The following is a 15,680-nucleotide window of genomic DNA, read 5'->3' on the forward strand; positions in this document are numbered from 1 at the left end:
ATGTGGGTAAGCGATTTTAGCACGATTGTGTGAACTCAGGTCAGGATGGGTTATGGCCCAAGACGAAGATGAGATTCCCAACTTGGCATGGGTTCACACAATCATGCTAATGTTGGTTACCCCCATTAAACCTAGATTTGAATGATAGTGTAAACAAAGCCTTCATTCAGGTCTAAATGGTTTGGGACCTTGCTATCTGAAGAACTGCCTTCTGCCATATGGAGGACAGAATATAGGGTTCTACCCCAGAATGATGAATTCTACCTACATTCATCATCAAGAGAGACCCTTCTCCCAGCCTCCCTACTATTTCAGGATATGCAAGTAGTGATTGACTGACAAAGAGCATTTAGGGTTGTGGCACACCATGTCTGGAATGTCCTTCCCAGACAAGCTCAGCTGGTACCATGTTTGAAGTGTTTTCTTGTGGAAAACATGGCACCATTGGTACAGGATGGGTCATACCATCCAAGAGTACACATTGGGGATCATATATTTAAACCTTAACCCATATCCATTCCATGCCTATGCTAAGTCTGCATATCACAAAGAAAGCTGAACTAGAAAACTTCTCTTCCCCCACGTTAAATCCCCAAGGTCAGGGAAATGCGAACACAAGATGTTTTCAAACAAGTGACCTTCTCCCCTACCACTGTACATTCTACAAGCGGCATGCGATCTAATAAGATCTCTACCATGAGCTTACATCAAATTATTACAGAAACTTCTGCCCACCGAACCCTTGAAATAACATGGGTAGTTGAGCTCAGGTTTCTGAACAGAAGTGCTTATGCTTGTTTTTAAAGCTTAATCCCAACCCAAATCTCATAGCCAAACTGGACATAATGGTGGCAGCCATCTTTGTTCACATGGTTGTGTTTTTCTTGGATACAGCTGAAGCTCCCCCGCTCCCTACCTTATTTCCTTGCGCTCCAGGTATTTCTCTTTCAACCTGTTTTTCTTTCAACCTGGCTAACTTATGAGTCCTCTTCACACGTTGTAAATCATGAGCAGCACTCATGCTTACACTGGGGGAAAGGGGGAGGACGCCCCCCCTCCACAGCAGTCACTCACCCCCTCGCCCCAACTACCACACTTATGGCACCAGGCCCTAAAGATAAATGGCTCCGTAAACATGTTCCTCAGGGTGAAAGGGGTGAGTGATGGGGGGAGGGGGGGCTAGAGGTGTGCACAAAGCACATAGGAAACTGCCATATACTGAGTCAGACCATTGGTCTATCTAGCTCAGTATTGTCTACACAGACTGGCAGTGGCTTCTCCAAGGTTGCAGGTAGGAATCTCTCTCAGCCCTATCTGGGAGATGCTGCCAGGGAGGGAACTTGGAACCTTCTGCTCTTCCCAGAGTGGCTTCATCCCCTGAGGGGAATATCTTGCAGTGCTCACACATCAAGTCTCCCACTCATATGCAACCAGGGTGGACCCTGCTTAGCTATGGGGACAAGTCATGCTTGCTACCACAAGACCAGCTCTCCTCTCCACAGTTCAAGTACTGGTTCGATGTGGTCAACACGGTGTTGCTGACCATGGAAATGGTGCCCACGCATGAGCAGATGCATGTGGGGGTATTTGGGCCCCGCGCTGCCCTGACAGGAAGCTGCATGAGGTGGCGGAGATCAAGTAAGGCCCTGCTCTCCTCTTTCTTAGTTCCCGCTCCCCACAGCGCTGAACCAGTTTGGACCTTGTCGGAACCGGTTTGGTGCTGAACCAGTGCTCGGACTGTGATTCGTGCATACTCCTAGAGGGGACTTCCTCCTCTTTTCCCCGCTATAAGCATGAGCAATGTTCACGATTCATGTCTGAAGAGGGCTCTGGTATCTAAGTGAGGCTGGTTTTAAAATGGAGTTGAGAAAATGGGCCATAGAGAGGAAGACTGACACTCCCTCACCAACGAGTGTTAAGGGCCTCATCTCTTTTGGACCCCAAAACATTGCCATTTTGAAGCATTGATCCACTCTGATGAATTAGGACCCATTCACCCCCGCTGTATAACGAATGGGGCAGACACATGAACAAATATGATGCATGAACATCTTATCAAGTTAGCTGAACACTAGGAAGTTCTCCAGTTCCAGAGAAGATTCGCCCCATCACAGGTGTCGCCTTACTCAACTGTTACTCATGAGGAACTTGCCTCTTGTTCTTGCTGCATCTGCAATAAATAAAGCTGCATCTCCAAGACCATTGTATTTTGCTAGACTAAAGTCTCGACTTGCGCTTGTATTATGCTAAAAGGATGTGAAAATTGCATTACATAACTCTCACTTCTCTGAAGGCATTGTGTATTCTTCACGCAGCCCCATGCCAGTATAACCATATGTCAACAGCACTTAGGTTTATCCTAACTTCTGATTATCCAAACGTGCCAATTCTCCCCAGGCTAAGTGAGCAAATGAGGTTAACCCCTGCTAACTGAACAAAGTGGCAACTTTCACAGTGGCATTATATTTAGCAGGGAGGGAGCAACCCGCCTTACTCAACATCTCAGCACGGTGATCTTGTGACTCTTACGGGAGTCTCATTTTTAGGTTATGAGACTCCCTAGGACAAGGAAACATTGAGGCGATTCTCATGATAGGGGGAAACCGGGCCAAGGGAGCCCGGTTTCCCCCCATTGTGAGAACCTCTGTGCTCACGGGCAGGCCCAGTGGTTCCACAGCGGCTAACCCGCCTAAAAAGCCCTCCCCTTAAACAAGGTTCACGGAGCGAGCACTTTGTTAACCTTGTTTGCTTGATTGTGTGTCAGCCTCAGCTGCTTCCACACTCAGGGTGGGGGGACAGGGGAGAAGGGACCCCATGAAGCACGTGGTGGCGCTCCCCTTCCCCTGACGCTCCCAAGGGAGCCATGGCCAGGTGCGGGAGCACCCAACCGAAGCAGCCGCTTGTCTGGGCGTCCGATCCGGCCACCCAGCAACGAGAGACTGCTCATGTGTGGGGAGAGGGGGCTCAGCCCGTTCTCCCCGCAGAACCCCATGAGGCTCTACACACTGATCGTGTGTACACTTTTTCTTATTCATTTTTGCTGTATAAACTGTTTTAAGCTTTTTTGTTGAAAAATGGAATAAGAATAAGAATAAGAAATTATGCATTGTAAAAAACTTTTTTTTGTCTGCCCTGAATCATAGGAAGCTGCCTTATACAGAGTCAGACCACTGGTCCATCTAGCTCAGTTATATCTACATAGGCTGGCAGCGGCTTCTCCAAGGACGAAAAAGATGAAACATCTCTAAGCGGCGCCAAGTTCTGCTTGATTGCTGACATGTGTTCTGCACAGGGGGTTAGGATACAGCGTTGTTTGAGTACTGTACTATGCCTGATTGCTCCCTCTTCCTCTTGATCTGTACTGTTATTTGCTGGTCTGTGACCATACCAATAAAGATTGATTGGCTTTTCTAAGGCTGCAGGCAGGAGTCTCTCTCAGCCCTGTCTTGGAGATGCCAGGGAGGGAACTTGGGACCTTCTGCATGCAAGCATGAAAATGCTCTTCTCAGAGCAGCCCCATCCCTTAAGGGGAATATCTTACAGTGCTCACACATGCCTCCCATTCCAATGCAAACCACGGTGGACCCTGCTTAGCAAAGAGGACAATTCATGCTTGCTAGCCAGGAGTCAACACCGACTCAATTGCACACTTTACCTTTACCACAAGACTATGCTGACCCTCACTTCTGGTGTCATCAAAAGTGTGGGGGGGAGGGGGAACCTACACTTATACCCTATATACCATGCACAGTTTTATAATTCTCTCTCGTGTTCCCCACCTCCCCACTAAACCATCTTCCATTGTGTTTATAATCTTACATCTTATTTAGACTTACCTTCTGGAAAAAAGCATTATGAAGCTGCTGTATACTGAGTCAGTCCATTGGTCTGTCTAACCCAGTGCTGTCTACTCTGACTGGGAGCAGCACTCAAGGGGTTTCAGGCAGATCTTCTCCTTCACCTGCTACCTGAACCTTTTAAATGGGCATTTTTCACACAGCAGGCTTTACCACAGGTTTACTGCGAGGCTTTACTGCGAATTCGAAGATGCAAAAAAAAACCAACGCAAAAAGTCGATTTTTTAAACCCTGGATGTAAATGACCTTCTAATGGTCATTTACCATTTAATGGTCTTTGTCTAACTTGACAAAGAGGCACCTTTGAACAAGGTGATTCTCTTTATTGAGCAGGGGGAGAGTAACTGGCCCCATCCACCCCCAGCACAGCATCCCTCCAGTGACTGTTGCTGGGGTCTATCTTATGTTTCTTTTTTTATTGTGAGCCCTTTGGGGATAGGGATCCATCTTATTTATTTATTATTTCTCTTTGTAAACCGCCCTGAGCCATTTTTGGAAGGGCGGTATAGAAACTGAATAAATAATAATAAATAAATAATAATAATGTGCAATTAAAAACCCAAACTGTGTGTGAAGTGTTCCCCGATAGCTCACAGGGTCTTTTGGGTAAATATGGCTAATATGTAAATGCACACACTCTATTTCGGAGGGAATGTGAGCTAAAGAGCTTTAAAAGCCCTGTGTAAAAAATGCCCTGGAAATACCAAGGATTGAACCTGGGACTCTACATGCAAAACATGTGCTTTAGCCAAAGTAGTACGTTTTCCAGGAAATTGCAAATTGGAAGCATTTTTTGAAATTTTTCTGAATCCCCCCGGAAAATTTCCCAAAACATCATTTGCATAAAATTTTAATAATTTTTTCCTCCAAAAAATTACCATGCAGATATTCCTGCTGCCCTAAATAGACTGTGATCTGATTCGGCACGTTATTTGACCTCTTTATGCAGTTAAAAACAAAAACAAATTTCCACCATATTAATTTCCCACACCGTATTGCAAACATTTTTCAAGCAGCCAAGTAGAAATTGTAGAAATGGAAGACTTCCCATGTAAAAACTGAGGTCTGCCTCTGGAATTAAACTGGACCAGGCTACTTTCCTCTAAGACCAACCAAATCAGGACCTTAAAGCCTGGCTATCTCCATTAGGCCTCCAAACAGCCCTTATGGAATGATGGGAACATCTCTAGCTCTCTATGATCCCTGCCAGCAAGACAATCACAGGAAAACCCATAGTTAACTTTTATTACTATGGTGAAACTCTGGAATGCAAGAGACTCTCTTTCATCTTTGGAGGAAATCTTTACTATCCAGAGATTGTTTCCAAAGCACTGGCGTTTCCATTGTGAACACACAGCTCCCACACCCAGAATTTTCTCCATTCCCATGAACGGGGAAAGTCCACAAAATGGCATTGGTGTGCATATTTATCATGTTCTGAACTGCAAAGAGCATTTTAAAGATTCAAGAGGGTTAATATATACTCAAACCTCAACATTTAAAGAATCTTGTGGCAGGTCATCAATTTCTGAATACAATGGATTCGCAGGAGTTCATTCATTTATTTCCCTCTCCCTCTCTTATCATAAGCCCATGACAAGCCAACATATGATATTCATTACTTTTAACTCTGTCTGGCAATGAACAGGACTTTCAAACCCAACGCTAGACAGATGGATCAGTGTTGCCAAATCCATTGCTCTCCCCCACCCCCCATCTCTGTTCAGTTTCTTCGGATTAATCTTTATTGAATGGAACTGGAGCAGGTCTCCTGTTGCGATCTCATTACAGTCATAGGACAGGCACCCCTCACAGCAACATTGGGAAGCTGTGAGGCTGCTAACATTCCTTCAATTACCTGCACGCTGTCCAGCGTTTATTGGCACAGTCAAAACCACACTGCTGTTCCCTCCAGGCCCTGCTTCGGAGGAGAGCAGGAGAAGCAGAATGAGAGTCTTAGTGCTGACGTGGCTGGGAAAAGGGAGGGAAGTGATGCAATCACACCGCTGGAAATGACCAGAAGGTCATCCAGCACTCTGCTTCCCCTGAGCCATGGGCTATCTACCCAACAGTGGCCTCTCCAATGTGCCACAAACATGTTGGCAAGCAAGGAGGAATTCGACATTTATTCGTTCGTTCTCTCTCGACGCTCAAAAGAGCTTCCCAAATAGTCATCCTGGGACGGCTGCGGAGCAAGACAGGAAGGGACCAGGGATGTAGGGAGCTCACCAGTGGACGCGGGATACGCTTTTGCTGGCGGCTTCCTTCTCCCCATCGCTTGCCTTGTGCATGCGCATCAGTGCGCATCGGCCACACCCCTGTATGTGATGTCATAGACGGGGGCCTGGCCACTACAGGTGTGATCACATCACACCTATTTTGAAAGAGCTGCCCTGGTTACCAGGGTGTTTCCGGGTCCAATTCGAGGTGCTGGTTTTGACCTTTAAAGCTCTTAACGGTTTGGGCCCAGGATACCTGAGGGATTGCCTGCTCCCAAGGGCTTCTGCCCGCTTGATGAGGTCATCTGAGGGGGCTCTGCTCTGGGTGCCGACAATGAGGGAGGCTCGGTTCTTGTGCATGCGGGACAGGGCCTTCTCTGTTGCTGCCCCCAGATTCTGGAATGCTCTCCCAGTGGCCATTTGCTCCTCGGACTGTCACAGTTTTTAGAAAGCTGGTTAAATCTCGGCTTTTTATCCAGGCCTTTATATGATTGTTTTATTGTTGCTTCTGTGTGTTTTTATCCATGTATAGTTTTCAGTGTTTGTTTATTATATATTTTAAATCAGATTTGTTTTTCTATTTTTAGCTAAATACTTTTAACTGTCATTGTTATTATGTGTGTTAACTTTTGTAAACCGCCTTGGGATTGTTTTTAATGAAAGGCGGTATATAAATCTAACAATCAATCAATAAAAAAGAAACCTGGCACCTCCAGGGGCTCTCACCCACTGCTGACTCACTCCAGGGACTCATTCATTCATTCCTCCGCCGCCCACCGCCACGAGTGGGAAGAGTGGCCTCGCTGCCCTTCTCCGGCTCCCATTCAGCACCTTTGTTCAAGCGCTGTTTGGGTGTGTTCTTTCTTTACTCCAAGTGAGGCAGACAAAGAAGCACCCAACCAGCGTTTGAAGAAAGCCTTACCTGAGAACAGCAGAGACAAATATTTATATACTGCTTTTCAACCAAAGTTCCGAAAGCGGGCGGGGGTGGGTGTATAAGTGTGTGTGTGTGTGTGTGTGTGTGTGTGTAAAAATTTAAAATTTTAAAAAATGGCTCCCTTTCCCGAAAGGGCTCACAATCTGAAAAAGAAACAGACACCAGCAACAGCCACTGAAGGGATGCTGTGCTGGGGTTGGATAGGGTCAGTTGCTCTCCCCCTGCTCAATCAAAAGAATCACCACTTTCAAACGGTGCTTCTCAGCTCAGTTAGCAGGGGGCCGCAGTACTAGCAGAAGAGTGCAATACTGTGTGGAGGTCAGCACAATGGGGGAAAACAGCTCTCCCGAAGAAGGTTCTATTGCCACAGTGGCCCCTGCTTAAAAACAGTGAAGATCCCTGGTACAGGTGGACACTGTGGGTCTCTGGCCCACTCCTGTGTTCCACAGGCACCAATATCTGAATTATTTCAATCCCATGCAAACAGGAAGCTGATTTCACTTCCTGGTTTCGGTCGAGGCTTCCCCTTCAACCACCCACCCCCCAACTCAAGCCCAGCGTTATACGTCAATGCAGGATGAAATGTTTAAAGCCAGATTAAAATTCTAAAGTGCTGGGGAGTGGGGGGGTGGGGTGAACAGAGTACATTTCAAAGAACCCAATGGCTGAAAAACTAAATTACTCCAAATCCACATGGCCAACAGATGCTGAGATGGGATGATGTTGATACAAATGGACTGTTGTAAAAGGAAGCCAGCATATTTCAAGGGACTTGACCGTTCTCTTGATAATTCCGCTATTAACTTCCTTGACTCCTTTTAAAAAAGAAAGTAATAAAACCATTACTGCCTGCAAATGACTGCCTGGGAGCTGGCATCAGTGTTCCCTCTAACACAGGGCTGCTGAACTTTGGCCCTCTTGCAGATGTTGGCCTACAACTCCCATAATCCCTGGGAATGGACCACTGTGGCTAGGGATTATAGGAGTTGTAGTCCAAAAACAGCTTGGGGGGGGCTATGCTGAGCAGGCCTGCTCCAACAGGAATTCCCAGATGTTGTTGACTACAACCCCCATAATCCCCAAGCAAAAGCCATTGCAGCTGGTGGTTCTGGGAGTTGTAGTCAACGACAACTGGGAATCCTGGTGGGCCACTGTGTGAAACAGGATGCTGGACTAGATGGGCCTTGAGCCTGATCCAGCAGGGCTGTTCTTATGTTATGTTCTTATGTTCTAATCCCTGTTAGAGGGAACACTGGCTGGCACTTTCTATTCTGCGTAACGGAAATCACAAAGTTCTAAGGACAATGCTGCTCTCAAAAAAAGAATGTCGGTTCTCTCAGGATCACCCACTGGATCAGTCTATAAGTTGGTGTTCTTCATTGCAAAGCCCGGGTTCCCTCCCTGGCATCTCCAAGATAGGGCTAGTAGAGACACTCCTGCCTGCAACCTTGGAGAAGCCACTGCCAGTCTGTGTAGACCAGGGTTTCTTAACCTTGGGCCCCCAGATGTTGATGGACTACAATTCCTATCATCCCCAGCCATGTCCATTGTGGCTGGGGATAATGGGAGTTGTAGTCTATCAACATCTGGGGGCCCAAGGTTAAGAAACCCTGGTGTAGACAATACTGAGCTAGATGGACCAATGGTCCAACCCAGTATATGGCAGCTTCCTATGTTCCTAAATGCTAAGTAACTGCTTTGAGCTGCTGTTACCCCTTACAATTTTCTGAGTTTTCAAGGCTGTTTTGATGTAATACATTGGACTGGTTCACACAATTGTTCAAATCTAGACTCAACGTGGGTCACCAACATTCGTGTAATTGTGTGAACCTATGCCATGGCAGGAATCACAGATTCATCTTGGGCCACAAACCTCCTTGGTGTGGCTTCACACAACCACACTAACATTGGTAAACTGCATCAATCTTAGATTTGAAAAATCATGTGAACCAGGCCAAGTTAGCATTGGCAGTTAGTTCTTAGCAATATTGTTTTACATTTACTTGTAAACCACACTGAGGACAAAAATGGGTAGAAAAGCAGGGGATGGAAATATTTTAAATATACATAAAACAACTCAACAAGGGCTGCTGCTTTGCCACGCCTCGTTTTAAATGAAATGACTGAGCTAGTGTAAAAGAGAAAATTAAGATGACAACTGGCAACTGAATCAGCCACCCAAATATCAAATTGTCTGAATCAAAAGTTAATCACCACAGGAACAAGTTGTCTCTATTACAGCTATTAGACAGCTGCCGAAATCACTTCCCAGACCGGCTGTCTTTGCCACAGAGAAACAGCTAATTTGCTGCCAGATCAGTCAAAAGCTGGCCCGTACCATCTGCAAATAGGCTTTTTATGCCTTTCTAGAACCAAGCTAAGATGCTTTTATGCCTTTCTAGAGACCAGGCTGAGACTAGAACCATGAGACACTTAAATCCCATTTTTCCATTTCCCATGGGCTCATCAAACAGACTGGCATTATTCATGCTCAGACAGTAGCATATTTATGCTTTTAGACCAGGGCTGCAGAACTTTGCCCCTCCTTCTGTGCTGGACTACAACTCCCATCATCCCTGACTACTGAGCATTGTGGCTGGGGGTGATGAGAGTTGTAGTCCAAAACCAGCGGGAAGGCCAAAGTTGTGCAGCCCTGGTTTACACACATCTTCCCCTTGACATTTTTCACCTATTAGGATTTGTAACTTCCCAGCCATGGATCTTCCAACAGAGGAGTAAAACACCAGTTTCCCAGATCTTTAGCTGCCTTTCTGTCAGCAGTCACTCAAACTAGTTGCTCCCCATGTTACATGCCATGCTCACCATGTTCTTAAGTTCAAGTGACAGAATTAAGTGGCACAGCACTTAATTCGCCAAAGCTGAAAAGCTTTCACCTCTCTGCAAGCAACTGGAAAACAGGCATCAAAATATCTCCACTGTACTGTACATACAAAGAAGCTACCTTATACAAAGTCAGACTCTTGGTCCATCTAGTTCAGGCCTGCTCAATTTAGGCCCCCCCCCCAGCTGTTTTTGGACTAGAACTCCCATAAACCACAGCCACAGTGACCAATAGCCAGGATTATGGGAGTTGTAGGCCTACATCTGCAGGAGGGCTGAAGTTGAACAGGTCTGATCTAGTTCATTATACAGAGTCAGGTCCATCTAGTTTGCTGTTGTCTGCACTGGCAACGGCTCTCTGAAGTTTCAGGCAGGGCTCTTACCAGGGGCAGAGAGCTGGTCTTGTGTTAGCAAGAATGAATTGCCCCCTTTGCTAAGCAGGGTCCTCCCTGGTTTGCATATGAATGGAAAACTACATGTGTGAGCACTGTAAGATATTCCCCTTAGGGGATGAGGCCGCTCTGGGAAGAGCAGAAAGTTCCAAGTTCCCTCCCTGGCATCTCCAGACAGGGCTGAGAGAGATTCCTGCCTGCAAGCCTTGGAAAACCCGCTGCCAGTCTATGTAGACAATACTAAGCTAGACGGACCAATGGTCTGACTCAGTATAAGGCTTCTTTCTATGTTTCAGCCCTTCTCAGAAAGGCCACGGAATGAACCTGGGACCTTTTGTATGCAAAGCAGATGCTCTACCACTGACCTGCAGCCCTGTTCTCTACCAACCACCTACAAGTTCCTTCACCCCTGGCCACACAGCTCCTACTGCAGGGTGGCCTTCGCTATTTGTTGCTTAATTGAAGAACATGTGCCCATTACATTTGGCTCGGGATCACCCAGAGGCCTTGCTGGAGAACTCCAGTCCAGGCTGGAGCTCTGTTCTTCTGTGAAGCACTTCCCGGAAACTCTTAAGGGGTCCTGAAACTCGGGTCCCCAGATGTTGTTGGACTACAACTCCCATCATCTTCAGCCACAGCGGCCACTGCGGCTGAGAATGATGGGAATTGTGATCCAACAACATCCTTTTATTCAGGCGTTTGACAAGTGAGCATGATGGTCTGTTCTCCACTGATTCATTTGTGCTATTATGGCGTTTGTTTTTATTAAATCTTATGGTGTTTTTAAATACATAGAAACAAAATCTCAGCCACTGCAAGTAGCAGATGGGGAATTCAAACCAGTCCACAACTTAAAAATAAACTTGCTGAAGAAGAGCAGGCGCTTTGCTTACAGTGAGGCCGAATCATACAAACAGTAAGTGACATACAGAGCAACGATGCACTGGTTCAGCAAGAGGGCAACCTAACAAAATTTCCCAACTTAGTGCAGTGGAGAAGCAGCCTTTTTTTCCTTCTTTTTTTCTTTTTCTTTTTTTTGCCCTCCCTTATGTCCCCAAGAGCTGCACAACCCTCAGGGACATATTTCCAGGTGGCACAGAGGGCTTCCTGGGGAAGGGGAGGGCATAAAAATGGATGCTTCCCCACTGCACTGATGGGAAGTTCAATTAGGATTAGAGATGTGCACATCAATTCAAATTCAAATTGATTATATTCGAATCTGGGTGATTCGACTCAAATCTGGGTGATTCAAGTGATTCAAATTTGAACTGAATCACCCCTTAAAAGGGCAATTCAATTCAGATTCAGACTGGATTTTCGGGATTTGATTTGAATTTGATTCGAGAGCTGTTTGGCACCATTTTTTAACCATTCAAGCCCCAAATGATTAAAAAAAGTGCCAAAACAGGATTGAACCAATTGAAATTCAATTGAAATTTGAATCAAATTTTTGAACCAGGTTCAAACTTGATTAAAATTTGAAATGATTTTTTGGAATTCGATTTGAATTCAAAACGAATCAAAAAATTTGTTTTGTGCACTTCTCAAGTTAGGATGCTCTCCCGCGGCACCGGGACATCCTTGCTCTGTATGTCAGCCACTGGTTCTACAAAGCAAAGAACTGCTCCTGGCTTGAGGCAACCGCTTTTGTGAAACAAAACACCCACTGCCAGCTTGAAACCAGATACTTCCAGTGCAGAGAGGGCCAGCTGAAGATGCCCTTCTTCCTTTTGATTATCAGGGCAAGATGAGCTAGCTGTCCCCATTTAGCTAGTGCCCGTTGGACAGAAAACTGGCTCATCCCTCACTGCTGGATTTAAGACAGACCTGGTCAGACACCTATGAAAAGAGAAGATCAATCAAGGTGACGGTCCATTGTGCACACACAATCCTTCACTTCTGGGCCTCGCCCTATAGTAATTGTATCTTTCGAGGAATGGAATATATATTTGCTCATCCTCAGCAGAATAGTCCAAAGGACACATGTAAGCATGTTTCAGAGACTTGCAGAAAGGTTACTACTAATCTGTCTTAATAGTTAAAGTGACAAGCTGATCCTTAAGCTCTTGACTGAACTGGTCTGGAACAAGCAACGGATGGGAATCTAGGAAGCTGCCTTGTACCAGATCCACGCAAATCAAGTCAATTCATTGTAATATAGCAATTGACATTATGCAATGTCCAACTTGAAACAGGAAAGCAAACCTTACAAACTGAGCATTTAGAAGCATTGAAAATTATTACTTCTGAGGCAGTGGAAACTGTATAACATGTGCTTCTAAAGTGCATTTTTAATTGTCCTATTTGTGCATTTTTGTTACTCCTCTTTTATCATCTTTTCCAGGATGTACTAAATCATTCTATGCAATTTATTTGCTATCTGGACAAAATTTAGAAATTGCCCTTAAAAATGTAGCTAAATTTTTTGTGGTGGCTGTTAACATCAGATAAGAGAGGATTAAAGTTGTGTATTAGGATGATAACAACAATAATAACAATAACAATAATAACAACAACAATCATCATCATCATCAAACAATCAAACAGGAAAATCAAACATCACCAAGACCTGGCAGTGGCTTAAGACCCTGGCAGTGGCTTAAGAATGGTGGCAACTTGAAGAAAGAAACAGAGGGTTTAATACTGGCTGCACAAGAACAGGCACTAAGAACAAATGCAATATGAGCAAAAAGTAGAAAAATCAACAACGAACAGCAAGTGCCGCCTTTGTAAAGAAGCAGATGAAACCGTGGACCACCTAATCAGCTGTTGTAAAAAGATCGCACAGACGGACTACAAACAAAGGCATGACAAGGTAGCAGGGATGATACACTGGAACATCTGCAAAAAATACAAGCTACCTGTAGCCAAAAATTGGTGGGACCATAACACTGAAAAAGTGGTAGAAAATGAAGATGCAAAAATATTATGGGACTTCCGACTACAAACAGAGAAACATCTGCCACACAATACACCAGATATCACTGTAGTCGAGAAGAAAGAAAAACAAGTCAAAATAATCGACATAGCAATACCAGGGGACAGCAGAATAGAAGAAAAAGAAATAGAAAAAATCACCAAATACAAAAATCTACAAATTGAAATTGAAAGGCTGTGGCAGAAGAAGACCAAAATAATCCCAGTGGTAACTGGCACCCTAGCTGCAGTTCCAAAAGACCTTGAAGAGCACCTCAACACCATAGGGGCCACAGAAATCACCATCAGCCAACTACAAAAAGCAGCTTTACTGGGAACAGCCTATATTCTGCGACGATATCTATAACAACACCAACAACATTGACAATAAAATTCTGGCATCCCAGGTCCTTGGGAAGGACTCGATGTCTGGATAAAACAAACCAGTCAATAACACCTGTCTGACTGTGTAAAATAATAATAAATATTATGTACAGCCACCTAATGGCGGAGCGGGGAAATGACTTGACTTGCAAGCCAGAGGTTGCCAATTCGAAGGCCTGCTGGTATGTTCCCCAGACTATGGGAAACTCCTATATCGGGCAGCAGCAATACAGGAAGATGCTCAAAGGCATCACCTCATACTGTGCTGGAGATGGCAATGGTCAACCCCTCCTGTATTCTACCAAAGACAACCACAGGGCTTTGTGGTTGCCAGGAGTCGACACCGACTTGGCACACTTTACCTTTACAGAGAGGCCAGGGCAGAGTGCTTTTCCGGGCTCTTGCTGCTGGCTCTTTGTTAGCCCCACCTCTGCTCCAGGACTGGAATACAGGTAACTAAAGCCCCATTCAAAAGCTGGCCTGGATCAAGGAATGGATTAACAAAAAGGCACCACAGAGTTGAATTTGATTTGACTGCAGCTGCCCTCATTCCTGCTGCTATTTTATCCAGTTCCTTATCTCGGTTTAAGAGTGTTCACATTATGTTTTCCTATTGCATTTTTACCTGGGTCTTGCCCTGTGAGATCACGGTTCTGAAAGCTGCGGTATGAACTGTTTCGATAAATACATGAATAGGGTCATAAATATTTATAATCAAAGCACTGGGCTGAGGCAATTTCAGAGAATTGAGAGTTACTAGGCATAAAATAGAAATAAAAGGTCACCCCACTGTTCCATCTTGATGACACTTGTAATGACTGTGCCTGGCCCCCAGAGGTCTTGTGGTAGCAAGTATGAATAGTCCCCTTTGCTAAGCAGGGTCCATCCTGGTTTGCATTTGAATGGGATACATGTGAGAGCACTATAAGATATTCCCTTCAGGGGAAGGGTCTGCTCGGGGAAGAGGATTCCAAGTTCCCTCCCTGGCATCTCCAAGGGCTGAGAAACGCTCCTTCCTGCAACCTTGGAGAAGCCGCCGCCAGTCTGTGTAGACAATACTGAGCTAGATGGAGCAATGGTCTGACTCAATATAAGGCAGCTTCCTATGTTCACTACACAGATTTCAACCCCAGGGGTTTCATTTCCATTGTCATTTTTGAGAAGGTAAGAAACAGCAAGTATGCTTCCTGAGCAGTAGGAGGTTCTTCCTCTCTCCATCTCCCAGTGCCAGGACGGAAGACACACTTCTGTTAAGACCTCTGCCTGTGGACCAGAAAAGGATCTGAGGGAGGAGAGGGGATTGGTGGTGACCACAAATAATGGCTGAGTGGTCTGAATAGCTTGATATTGTGAAAAATACAGGGAAGGGGAATTATGACAAAGGTAGGCAAGAAAACTGTCCTACTCAGCTGGGGCTTGACAGGCAATCAAGCTCCCTACCCACCCCCCGAAGACATGATCAAAACTTGGGAGCATGGCCAGCTCCCAAATAAGGGTAGGATAGGAGGCCTCTCCTGTCCTAATGTCAACCGTGTGAACTACCCTAATATGTGAATAGTTGCTTTCAGATTGACCCTTAAGGCCACATCCAGGCAGGGTGTTATTTTCTGGGGGCCACATACTCACAGCCCCGTGGCAATTTACAGGATAAAAACACACAGTCTGGGAACCATCTGGCATTTACTTGTCTGCTGATCAGAAGAAAATTCCCCAAGAACAGACCAATCTTTGACTAAAGAAAACTTGACATACTCCTACTTGGTTTCCAGATACAATGAGCTGCTTGAGAAGCCCAACCAAATCTTTAGGAGCATTGTTTCTCATCTGCTCCACCACGCTCCCTATTATGTTGGTCTCCATTTGGGTCAGAGGGAGGAAGTTCCAAGCAAAATCCGAGCAGGCGTGAAGGAGAAGATTACAGTGGCGAACGCGTTTGGGCAGGCGGCGAAACGACTGCCGAGACGTGTGTCGCTTCTGCTTCAGTGTGTTGCCAACGGGCCCCGGCTTTCTCATCACTAATTCAAGGCACCTTCTATTCCTGAAAAAGTCCTCTCAAGGAGAAGAGACTCGCAAGATTCCCAGTCACCTTGAGCCCGAACAAAACGCATACCTTTCAAGAAATACAACAATGCAT

The 15,680-nt window shown here is 45.4% G+C and overlaps 1 protein-coding gene across 1 annotated transcript in view; it reads right to left on the minus strand.

Annotated features, from left to right (window-relative positions):
* Positions 1–15,680, minus strand: part of SDC3 (syndecan 3) — a 94,084-nt gene that overhangs the window by 58,771 nt on the left and 19,633 nt on the right. The gene's annotated exons all lie outside the window — the stretch shown is intronic.

The sequence above is a fragment of the Hemicordylus capensis genome, chromosome 7, assembly GCF_027244095.1.
Source record: "Hemicordylus capensis ecotype Gifberg chromosome 7, rHemCap1.1.pri, whole genome shotgun sequence".
Taxonomy (NCBI): domain Eukaryota; kingdom Metazoa; phylum Chordata; class Lepidosauria; order Squamata; family Cordylidae; genus Hemicordylus; species Hemicordylus capensis.